Genomic DNA, 13,004 nt, shown 5'->3' with positions numbered 1-13,004 from the left:
ATTTCCCTCTCTTAGGGTTTCGGTCTAAGGTTCACTGAATGACCTAGTCTAAACATTGCAATCTCTTTTACACGTCATTTTTTATGTCAATCAAGGCAAGCAATCCATTCGGACTTTGTCCTAATTTTTAGGACAAACGTGTCTTTTCACTCCAATTGGAGGCCAAATTTTTCAAATCATTTTTTTTCACCCAATCAACTGATCGGATTCATCAGGTATTGTATGGTGCCTACTCTAGCGGATTGCATTTTCATGCTAGGCCTACCCTTGGCACAAAAAGGGTCCCCCCATAGGACATGCATACCGGTTTTATATTCTTGTTTACTAACTCTGGGTATTTTTCTTTTGTTTTCCCCCTCCCCTGCATTCATAAAAATGTGTCAATAAGACGAAAATATTCTTCTATATCTGATGATAATTTTAATCCAATAAGGTTTGAAAATCGCAAGTGTTATTTGATTCTTGGGCAGATCTTATAATGAAAACACAAAAGATCTATCTGGAAGCTCTACGCTAAAGCATCTGAGAGATGTTGTAATTGTTTGCCAAAGGAAAATTCTGTTTACTTGATTTGTTAATACATTTTGTTCCAAAAAGAAAAGGAGACAAAAAGTGTGTATGTGGAGCTCTTTACAAGTTTCTCTCTTCTCATTTGTATCATAATTGAACGAGAAATTTTGTTTCAAATTGTTTTCAGCAATAAAATTTTTGGACAATTATTGTCTTGTGTATATGTACATTTCATTCTTTATTCTTACTCATTAGAGATTTCATGGTGAATTTTGAGAAATAAGACCCAATTTGAGATTTTTCAACCTCCAGCCTGAAAATTCACAAGTGTAAGCTTTCTAAAATCCTTACACTCGATTGGTGATCCAACCTGTACAATAAAAGTGCTCAAAAATAAAAGAGGCCACTCAAAAGATCCAATGAGATACCTTTTCTCTTTCACTGTACAATTCATATTTTGCCCACTTCATTTAACCCCAAAATAAAATCAGTCACATTGATTGATAAATTGCAAATTGGAGCAACTTTTTGCTTGCAAATGCCCATTAGTTTAACCAGATTCAATTCACATCTAAGTGAAAGCAAAAATGTGCATTATTCTTATTTGTTTTGAAAATTTGGAATGATGCTTTGAACATTCGTTTCTCTACCTATACACATTTTATCATTTGCTCTCTCATTTGAGCCTTTAAAAGAATAATTTCGTTTCAAATAAGCGCCTTGATGATTACTATCCTACATGAAAAATTTTTAAATATCAAAAGGGGGAATGGATTTTCAATGAGCATTGCATTACGTTGATTGTCATGGAGTGTAAGAATGATGCTTTGGCCATCATTTCTACAACTTAAACACTGTTTTATCCCTTGCATCCTCATTTGAGCAAAAAAAATTGGTGGTTCTTTTCGAATGCACATATGATCGCACCCCACATTGGGGAAGGAGATTGGGGAATTTTGAAAAAGGAAAAAGGGTAAAAGCAAAAATAAAGAGGGAATCACGAATTGGAGAAATTTCCACTTGGGTTTCAATTTTGGAAAAAAAGAAGAAAAAGAAAAAGAAAAAGAAAAAGAAAAAGAAAAGGAAAAGAAAAGGAAGAGATTTGTCCGCACGGACCGCCTATGTTTCACAAATATGGATGAACAAGGGTCTTCCTCAGTCAATTAATTCAGATACATGCCAAAGATTTCCCATTAATGAAAGTTTCCTTTCAGAGTTATTGTAAGGAACGGAATACAAGTCAGGCCATCTTCTTTTTCCGATCAAGCATTCTATCCCTAGTTATCCCTTTTGAGCCTTCAGAATAAAATACTTCGTTTGGCAACCCCTGAGAATCGCAAACCCCACACTGGGGCAAGTTTGCAAAAGAAAGGAAAAACTTCAAGAAGTGAAAAAGTGAAAAGTCGCAAAATCAAAAGCAAAGGAAGAAAAGAGAACCTCAGTTTAAAAATAAACTGGGGCAAATTTTGTGAAAGTTCAAAGATGGCAGAATGCCGAAAAATCAAAAGAAGAAAGAAAATGAAAGAGGAAAAGCCTCAATTGAGCACAAGCTCTGGCAAATTCTGATTTAAATCTAAAAATAGGGTTGGTGCAACAATGCGATCTCAGATTTTTCAAACCGTTCTTGAAATCTGCCTTCAAGCCTTAACTTTTTTAAACACCCCACCAGACCCCATTACAAAAGCCGAAAGTCCTGACTTCTGTTCTTTGCAATGGCCTTGTCGAGAAAATTTCTGATGCTGAAAATTTTAGCTGTATTTCTGAATTACTCGGGTATGAGGAAACCCATCAGCTCGAAAAAAAGAGAGGCAAAAAGCGAAGCAAGAAAAATAAATGCAAAAATATATCGACTCTGAAATCCTTGGTGAATGATGAGAAAAATGCAAACAAAGTTTGAGATCTTTAAGTTCAAAATAGGGGCAATTTTTGGAAAAAGGCGATCTATGGTGCAATATCCTTGAAAGTCTTATTCTTTAACTATCGTTTTCAAGCCACATTACAAGCCAATAAAGTCCATCGTTGACTTATTCCTTCATGACAATCCAAAGTGAGGATCATGCTCGTAAGAAATTCATCAAATCATTTGTGATCATAAGGGTATAACCCGTTTCCACATGTTTAGCTATCACTTCTGCCCATACGTTGCATGCCTAGAAAGCTTGTATGTTGACTAAGTTTTCTTGAAAAATAAGGGTGACAAACTCTTTGCTTTCACTAAGATGTGGCATTGAAGGAATTACAAATTTGGGCACAAGAACCAAACAAATCTCGTCTTCTCATTTCCCTTAACCCCCTCAAAAATCAGATCACTTGATTGGTCCTGACAGATGAACCAACAAGAAATGGTGACCCATTACCTAAAGCGTTGATGCTAAAGTGGGGAAGAAATCTTTCGTAATTTGGCATTATTTTGAGAAATTCATCATGGAATGTGTTATATCAGTTTAAGCAAGACATTCAATTTTCTTCATGTTAGGAAAAGCAATTGCTTACCCTGTGCAAATAAATGGAGAAGCATCCAAACCAATTTTTGCAATCAAATGGGCCCACACTGGGGCAAAATTTTTATTTGCGAAGTTTCGCAAAATAAGCTCACACAGGGGCAAATATTTTTGTTAGTCCAATTGAGAATTTCGTCCAAGAATCAAATAATGCATCTTTCAAATCAATCACGCTGCTCTTTTCATGTAAATGTGAATGCATGTCATATTTCGGTAAGCCCCTGTGCAGGTATTCATTGTTGAAATCGACGAAAAAGCATCTGGTGACGTGGAAGGCCGATGCCGAAGAAAGAGAAAAAGAAGGGAAAAGGGCCCTACACTGAGGGGCAAATTATTTTGAAAAAGATTCTCTCGAAAAATCAGGAAAAATTCAAAATTCAAAAATCAAAAATCAAGTTCAAATTCTTGTTTCTTGGAAAATCAGATTTCTTGTTCCTTGACAAATCAAATTCAATTTCTTGACCAATTGGGTGGCAGGACCGGGTTTTATCCCACTGACCGCTTTTATTTTCGTTGGGAATGGGTTTTATCCCTCCGACCTCGGCAGGCTCGGGTTTTATCCCACTGACCGCTTTTATTTTCGTTGGGAATGGGTTTTATCCCTCCGACCTCGGCAGGCTCGGGTTTTATCCCACTGACCGCTTTTATTTTCGTAGGGCACGGGTTTTATCCCTCCGATCTCGGCAGGCTCGGGTTTTATCCCACTGACCGCTTTTATTTTCATAGGGCACGGGTTTTATCCCTCCGACCTCGGCAGGCTCGGGTTTTATCCCACTGACCGCTTTTATCACGTTGGAACTGGGTTTTATCCCGCCAACCTCGGCAGGCTCGGGTTTTATCCCACTGACCACTTTTATTTTCATTGGGCATGGGTTTTATCCCTCCAATTCTCTCGGCAGGCTCGGGTTTTATCCCACTGACCGCTTTTATTTTCGTTGGGCATGGGTTTTATCCCTCCGACCTCGGCAGGCCCGGGTTTTATCCCGCTGACCGCTTTTATCAATTGGGACCGAGTATCATCCCGCCAATCTCGGCAGGACCGGGTTTTATCCCGCTGACCGTGCTTTATATCACTGACCGATTCCCACTGACCAATTCTTCATACTGGGGCAAATTATCTTTGGAAAGTTTCTCAAAAAAAAAAAAATCAAAAAAATCAAAAAAATCAAAAAAAAAAAAAATCAAAAAAATCAAAAAAATCAAAAATCAAAAAAAAAAAAAAGAAAAAAGGAAAAGGAAAATCAAAAATCAAATCAAGTTCATCACGGCAGGTTCGGGTTTGATCCCACTGTCCGATTGTCAAGACATTTCATTTTCACAACCACTGGAACGTGAATCAGTCCCATTAACACTTCATTTCACTCCTTTCATTTGCATCACCAATAAACATGAGTCAATCCCACCAACACTCCATCTCACTTCAATTCATCCGTTTTAAATTCTGTTCGGGTCAGCCCCGTTTAATTTCTGTTCGGGTCAGTCCCGTTTAAATTTCTGTTCGGGTCAGTCCCGTTTAAATTCTGTTCGGGTCAGTCCCGTTTAATTTCTGTTCGGGTCAGTCCCGTTTAAATTTCTGTTCGGGTCAGTCCCGTTTTAATTTCTGTTCGGGTCAGTCCCGTTTTAATTTCTGTTCGGGTCAGTCCCGTTTAAATTTCTGTTCGGGTCAGTCCCGTTTTTAATTTCTGTTCGGGTCAGTCCCGTTTAAATTTCTGTTCGGGTCAGTCCCGTTTAAATTCCTGTTCGGGTCAGTCCCGTTTAATTTCTGTTCGGGTCAGTCCTGTTTAAATTTTGTTCGGGTCAGTCCCGTTTAACTTTCTGTTCGGGTCAGTCCCGTTTAAATTCCTGTTCGGGTCAGTCCCGTTTTAATTCTGGTTCGGGTCAGTCCCGTTTAAAATTCCAGTTCGGGTCAGTCCCGTTTTAATTCTGGTTCGGGTCAGTCCCGTTTAAATTTCTGTTCAGGTCAGTCCCGTTTAATTTATGTTCGGGTCAGTCCCGTTTTAAATTTCTGTTCGGGTCAGTCCCGTTTAAATTTTCGTTCGGGTCAGTCCCGTTTAATTCCTGTTCGGGCCAGTCCCATCTTTAATTTTTGTTCGGGTCAGTCCCGTTTTAAATTCCAGTTCGGGTCAGTCCCGTTTTAAATTCTGTTCGGGTCAGTCCCGTTTAAAATTCTTGTTCGGGTCAGTCCCGTTTAAATTCTGTTCGGGTCAGTCCCGTTTAAATTCTGTTCGGGTCAGTCCCGTTTAAATTCCTGTTCGGGTCAGTCCCGTTTAAATTTCTGTTCGGGTCAGTCCCGTTTAAAATTCCAGTTCGGGTCAGTCCCGTTTTAATTCTGGTTCGGGTCAGTCCCGTTTAAATTTCTGTTCGGGTCAGTCCCGTTTAATTTCTGTTCGGGTCAGTCCCGTTTTAAATTCTTGTTCGGGTCAGTCCCGTTTAAATTCTGTTCGGGTCAGTCCCGTTTAATTCCTGTTCGGGCCAGTCCCATTTTTAATTTTTGTTCGGGTCGGTCCCGCTTTTAATTTCCTGATCTAAATCAATTACACTTTAAGTTTTGTCAAGAGGGGTCAGTCCCCATTTCTAAAAACGTCCACCGTTCATGACGTTCGCCACCAGATAAAGCAGGTAGGTATTTGGTGTCTATTTCTTTGTCTCAAGTTTTTTCAAAACTCAGACAAAGAGGGGCAAACTGTAGACACCAAATTTTGAATTAATGCTTTGTGTTTAGATGATTTGCGTTTTAGTTCATTATGTGTTTGTCTAGCCCTTTTAGGTTTTATTTTATTTTAGTTTTATTCCCTTTTTAGTTTTTAGTTGTTTTTGTAGTTTTTATTTTGTAAGTTTAGCGTAGAATTTTTAGAGAAAAAGAAAAAAAAGGAAAAGTGAAAAATGAAAAAAGGGGAAAAAGAAAATCATGAAAAAGAGAAAAAAAGGAAAATTGTTCACAAAAATACGTTCAAATTCAATCTTTTGGCATTTCGGTTTATTTTTGTTAATTTATTTTTGAAAAAATGGAAAATGATGAAAAATGGAAAAATGAAAGAAAAGGTCGAAAATGGTAATTTTGTTATTTTTAGTTTGTTTATTTTACTATTATTTTTGTTAAATCATTAATTTAAAAAAAAAAAAAAAAAAAAAAAAAGAAAAGAGAAGCCAAAAGCTGCATTTTTGCCGCAGCTTGCAAATGAAAGTTGCGAGAGGTCCTGGGGGAAATTTTTGGCTGAAGAGGCCAGGTGTCTAGGACACCTGGAGGAGAGGATGAATCTAGAAGGGGTCGGCTAGGTTTTAGCTGAGAAGGAGATTGAGAGAGGGTAAGAAGAAAAAAGGCCGAGAGTGGTGTCGAAAGAGCAAAAACAGAGGATAGGAAAAAACAGCAGGGGAGGCTTACGGCGGCTAAATTTTTTTGGGCGGACATAGAAATACAGGGGATGTCTGCGGAGGCTTTTGGGCGAAGAAAAAAAACAAAGAAAGAACGAGGGGAACGGAGAGAAGAAAAAGAACCGAGAAAGCTCTCGGCTAAGAAGGAGAGCTAAAAAAAGCAAAAAAGAAAAGAGAAACCAGAGAAAAAGAGGGGCGGCGGACAAGGAACTTCATGGGAAGAAAAGGGGAGCTTCGTGAAGGCGAAAAATGCAAGGCTGCAATCTGGGGAGGAAGAAACCAGAAAACTAATCGGAAAAAGAAATGGGGGGCTTAAACTTGAATCATCCGATGAAAGAAAATTCTCCAACCACCACTGTAAAATTCCCCCCTATCTCAACCGGCTGCTACCACTCGCTCTCTACCATCCTTCTTCGAATTCCCCCAATTTCCCAAGATAATTCCCGTTTCCAACGCAAGCCCTTCACGCTGTCTGCTCAAACCACCACTAGTCCGCATCTCACTGCCATTGCTGTCTGCCATCACTACTTTCTACCGCCCCGCCGCCACCTTTCAACTTCCGCTGCCATTGTTGCCATCGCAACCGTCGGAATAGCAGGGGTTCTCTCTGCCCCTTTACAAAACCGACTGCCCATCCAACACTTCCACCGCTTGCCCAAGAACCGGAGCCTCCCCTTCGCTTGAACCCGCCGCTGCTGTCCATGAATTGTCGCCGTAAGAAACCGTTGTAAGGAATTGTGGCTGAAATCTGGAATCTGGAGGAGGAATTTCAGGCAGAAAAATGGGGCGGAGGAATTGCTGATTGCCGTAGCGCTGGAACCCACCACCTTACCGTCAATCCTTCACTGCCACCAGCAGATTTTCACCCAGGAAATGAGGTAAGCCAGCCTTCTATGTTCGATTTATTTTTTTTTCTGAGTCTTTAAGACTTTCAAAGCAGAGAGTTATTGTTGCATTTTTCTCATTGATTATTTACAATTTCGGGCATGAATGCTCTCTGGATTCATTGGGTTGTGTTGTCTTGAGTTGCTAATAAAAATTTTGGGCGGGTTATAGATTCATTCGAGCAGAAACTAGCTACAATTTTGTGTGCCCGTTTGGTATTCGATGAAATACCCGACTGAATGTTATGCCCGGAAAATGACTGGTCTGCGTTTGTGCATGTGAAGAAACAAATGGACAGCAATTTCAATGCTTTTCAGAACATAATAGTTGATTTCAAGGGTAGAAAGAAGAATTTTGATCCTGATATGTTAGCATGCGACACTGTCTTTGTTTTCCGTTTCTGGTTCTGCCTTTTCCCTTTGTATGGATATGAATTAATGGCCTGAAATTTGTATAAGAGGGAGCTTGCGAATTGCACCTTGGAGAGTTGTCGGAATAGAATTTTCTGGTATTCACGCGTAGACAAAGCAAGATGAAAACAGCCGGATGCTGGGACTTGTTTTGGAGAAGACGATTGTTTGTACAAGTTCTGCGATTTCAGTCCCCCCATTTCCCATTTCTTTGTAATTTAACCCCAAAGAAGTCTCGGAACTTCATATTTGCCCCCCAAAGCTATTGTAATTCCTTCAATTGGATCCCTGTTTTGTTGCATATGAACCCCTCGAGTTCCCCCCTGTTCTGATGTGACCCCAAAAATTGGAAAAGCTGAACTAATTTCATTCTTTTGAGCTTAGTCCTCTGTTTGCATATTTTATATGGTTTTCTGGACAGATTAATTCTGGAATTTAGACCATAATTGTGGTTTAATATTTTTGTTGATTTGTTCATGTTTATTAGGTTTAGTATTATGGTTTAAGTTTTGTGGGTAATTCTATTTGATTGGGTTTGTAAAAATGGATTTAGTTTATTTCTTTTGGAGTTTTGGCTTGGGCTAAAGAATCAAAGCCCATCAGGTTTGTTGGATTTTTCTTTGAGTCAATTTAATGAAATGGCCCATTCTCTTTTGTTTTGGATGTCCGTTGGGCTGGGAAGCTTTGGCCCAAACAAATAAAGGAAATGGCCCAACGGTTTGATCCATTAAGAAACCAGAAAACTATTTTGCAGATCAGTCCCTGTATTTTCCTTTAACTTTACTGTGGTCCTGGATATTTTCAACTACTTTCAATTCGGTCCTTAATTTAATTGCAATTGGGTCCCTTAACTTTATTTTTCTTTAATTTTGACCCCAAGACTTTATTAATTTTTGCAATCAAGTCCTTTTTTCTTTTGACTTCTTAAATGTGGGTCGTTGGCATGATTTAATTGGTTCAAATTCATGTTTATTTTTTATCCTTTGTGATTATTTGCCAAATAAATTGGTACCTTGACTCCTTTATTATTTTGGAGGGTAAATAAGTTGATTTCACTCCATTAGAGCTTCATTTCAAGGGAGGTATAATTTCTTTTATCCCTTTTGTCTCTCCTATGTGATCCAATGTGCTAAGTGTGAATCGCATGCCTAATTTGCTTTCATTACCATTCTTTAGTTCCATTATTTCATTCCTTCTTGCTTTTATTAAATTGTTCTTTAAAATGGGGTATGTGTACACCTCTTGGCTTGTAATAGATAGGGCTGTGGCAAGCAATTTGGTCCATTTTCCCTTTCCCCTTTTGTTTTAGTTAGTGAATGTAGTAAGTTCATTAGCTTGGTTGCATGCCTATGTGTTACTTGTTACTTTCTTTATTAGGGCCTTGCATCTAGTCGAGCCTGCTAAATGTTACGTGCTACGTGTTTATGAGTATTTGATATGTCTACTTGCTTTCCATAGTGTGGATGAATGGAATGGATGAATGTACGTCACCACACTAGTCCAACGCTAGTTGTGGCTTCTTTTATCGTTTCCACTAGTCCAACGCTAGTCGGAATTCATAGAATGGGCTAGTCCAACGCTAGACCCTTAGGGTTTTTTTTCTTGTTAGTGCATCATTTGCTTGTTCACCACATATCACGCATTTTCCTTAGTTTTATCATTTGGCATGATCCTCGAACCCCTTTTCCCTCCATTTAAGGATTTTTGCATTTCATGCTAGTTATAGGGTTCATTTGCTTGAGAGTCCCCTTAAATATGGGATATAGACGAGTGTGGCTTTTTCTAAGCCTTAGCACGCTTGTATTCTCTCTATCAAAGGGCAAATGGAGTCATGATTTAGGTCTCCCCGTACCCATTATGCATGAATTCCCTAGGTTCATGCATCCACTCTATCATTACACTTTCATTTTTTCCTCCCATTTGCACACGTACACCTTTTATCCCTTCATTTGCACACAAACACTTGGATTTTTCATACAATTTCACACATGCACCTTTTCATACACTTGCACACAAACACTTGGATTTTTCATACAATTTCACACGTTCACCTTTTTATACACTTGCACACTTGCACTTTAGCCATCATTTGCATTAATCGACCTCTATAAGGCTTTCCTTTATTGGCCGCCACAATTCATGTGGTTGGGACCAAAAACCTTACAAGAGACATTTTAGAATTTAGGTTTGCATTTTTTCCTTCTTTTTGCATTCATGTAGTGCATCCAAATGTAATAAATTCTTTGGTTAAAACAAGAAAATCTTTGATTAAATCATGCAACTAGCCTTGGCTAGGTCAAAGGGGTGCCTTGGATTTTATCCTTGCCTTCCCCTTTGTCAAATGTGACTCCCGAACCTTTTTCATTGGTTTACGTAGATTAGGAGTCGTTTAAAAAGGGTTTCTCACTACTTTTTCCTATTTTTCTTTAAAAATACATTTTTTAGGTGACTTGGTACACCTTAACTCATTATCAAGTGGCGACTCCGTATTTAGTTTTAAAAACCCTTTTTAAACTATAATTTTGGGTCAAATCGTCGCATTCTCAAAACCCCATTTAGACCCATTTTTATTTTAAATCACGATTCATTTTCCAATCACAAAAATACATTTTTAAACAATTCATTTATTTATCAAAAAATGGGGCGCGACAAGTAGTATTCAAGTTACTTATCAAACTCTAGAAAATTCATGCTCGCTCTTTTGGTGTTACTAAAGAAGAAACTAAAACTTTGGAATTCGCATTTAAGTCCAAAAGACGAGGAAAACATATTCCGAGTGGTCACTACTTTCATTTTTCCAAGGGTACGAGTTTCGACCAAATTCCAGCTTATATACCTCTATAAAAGAGGACTCAAATAACCTAGACAATTCGAGTTCAATTCTACCTCAGCTCTTTGCTCGAACCACAAGTACACACGTCTAGTCCTCGAGTGAAAATTTGGGCGGCATGCCCTTTGTATTTAGCTATTTTTCCAGCCATTTATGGCTTCATTGCTTTTCTCAATTCAGCCCCAAAATCACACACAAGTAATGTTACTAACATAGCCCTTCAATTAGGCTCCAAAATCATCCAATTACAACACAAGTCTAATAATACAATCGGAAATCAGTTTTGTAGACAAAAAGCTAAACAGCAGATTTGACATCTTATAGCATTTTGGTCACAAATGGAGCTACGTTTATCGTATTGGGGTTCACCTTATACTGTTTTGAAGCTAAGATAGAGGGTTACAACTTTCATGAAGATAACTTAACCCAGTTCATAGTTGATCTAGGTCGAATTTGCAAATTACAGAACCAGAAATTCATGGTCAGTCTGGTTGTCAGTACTGAATTCAAATGGCAATAACTCAAGCTACACAATTCCGATTGAGGCATTTTTACATGCGTTGGAAAGCTGAAACATAGGGTTAAAACTTTCATGTTTTGGCCAAACGCTGATTTGATATGGATCAAAGTGAAAAATGAAGCCAAACATGTGAAATCTCAAAACTGCCCACTGAAATGTACATTTGGCAGTCAGGGGTATTTAGATCATTTCATATGCTACAGTGCTCTGATTAAATTGAAAGTTTGTAGGAATCTATAAAACACCATTTCCTACAAATTTCATGTTTTGACGTAAGCCTGATTCAGCTTCTAACATGGGCGAATAGTGCTGGTCAGAAGCAGGGCAGTTCAATGCTTAAAACTGGAATTTAATGCATTCAAGGTATAAACTTCTTATTCATGTCTTGAACCACTACTCCAACTTCCCTATCTAAGCTTATTCACATCATATTCTATATAATCAACAAGAAACACAACTCAAACAACTCAAACCCTAGCTCAAAAATCTACCATAAGCATCAAAACTACTTAAATAACTATCATTAGTTAAGAATATGAGTTGCTATACAAACTTAAACAAGATTAAGGGTAAGAAAATGGAAAAATAGCCTTAATACCTTGCGAAAGATGCTTTCAAGAGAAACCTCAACCTTTCCTTCCAAACTTTTAGTACATCAAGCTCCCCAAGTTCCCAAATAAGTATTTAATCGGTTTGGATTTTGGATTTTCACTCAAACTAAGCTAAAACTCAAGATGGAAATGAAGTGTTCTTTACTCTTTTCTTTTTCCTCTCATAAGTCACGACCAAGATGAAGCAAAATGAAGAAAAATTAGCCAAGAAGAAAGATAAGAAGAAAGGAAAATGTCTTGGTCAAAGGTCTTGGTCAAGACCTTGGTTGGATTTTTGACAAATGGCTTAATTACAAATATTTCCATCAAAATATCTCTCTTTTCTTAGTCAATAATGGTGGCTGACTTAAGGGTTAATTAAGAGCTAATTAACTCAACTAAAACAAGGAGATTAAGGTAATAAAGTGGTGTATTCCATCGGTAGCGAACGATACCCATCGGTTCAAACCAATTTTTCTTAAATTGCGTGTACTAGGGTTTTATCGTATGATTAACTAACTTATTATTTTCACTTCTAATTACACACTTAATATCATCTAAAACTCACCCTTAATCACTAAATTTAATACACACTCCATACCGAATAATCACACTACCAAAAGACGTAAAAATCCTAGTTTACCTTAATGATGGAAGTAAAGAGAAAACCCTTAGTTCTATGATTAATTGTAACTATTGAGGAAGTGAATGAGTAGTAAAGCTATTATAAAATAATGGTTTCCAAATAAAAGGAAATTTTTAAGAAAATATGAGAGATTTTACAAGTCCTCTCACAATCACACTACCAAAATGCACACAAAAAACACACACCAAAACCCTAGTATGCACAAAACCCTAACTTATGCCCTTCCTTTAGAAAAATCATAACTTGAGTTATAAATATAAAAAATTCATACAACTTGACTTGTTAAAACTAGACTTCAAATACTAATAATCTTTAGAAGACACCTCAAAGAGATTTATTTCATAAGTTGGTCCAAATTGAGCAATAAGCTACTACAACATTCCTATTGTGAGAACCCAAATATTTTCACATTTTCTTAGCATTATTTTATTTCTTTGCTTCCATTTTATATTTCCTTTAATATGTTAATTTCCTATATATTTTTATAAGTGAAAATAGTTTTTAAATCATTTTCCTAGTATAAGTTAGTGTACGTTAAATTTGAAATGCATTATAGACGTGGGACCCGCTAGTGCGATAAAATTTTGGTGATTAAGTGATTTTTGTGCTAAGTATTATTATTTTACAAGGTGCTAGGTGATAATTAGGGATTAGTTTGGAAGATTAGTGTTGGACGACAATAAGATAAGGATTAATCTTGGCTAACGACTTGTCTTAAATTTATTGGACCTTTGACTTGG

At 37.6% G+C, this 13,004-nt stretch overlaps 1 long non-coding RNA gene across 1 annotated transcript; it reads left to right on the top strand.

The window, feature by feature from the left end:
- The first annotated feature begins 6,119 nt into the window (after window positions 1–6,119).
- LOC113713650 (uncharacterized) lies at window positions 6,120–8,061 on the top strand. The gene is made up of 2 exons (XR_003453598.2): window positions 6,120–7,261; window positions 7,440–8,061. It is a non-coding gene; the product is annotated as an uncharacterized lncRNA (long non-coding RNA).
- The last annotated feature ends 4,943 nt before the right edge of the window (window positions 8,062–13,004 follow it).

Source organism: Coffea arabica, chromosome 10c, assembly GCF_036785885.1.
Source record: "Coffea arabica cultivar ET-39 chromosome 10c, Coffea Arabica ET-39 HiFi, whole genome shotgun sequence".
In the NCBI taxonomy this organism is placed as follows: domain Eukaryota; kingdom Viridiplantae; phylum Streptophyta; class Magnoliopsida; order Gentianales; family Rubiaceae; genus Coffea; species Coffea arabica.
Note: the sequence above shows the minus strand (reverse complement) of the source record. Positions and strands in the feature narration are given on the sequence as shown.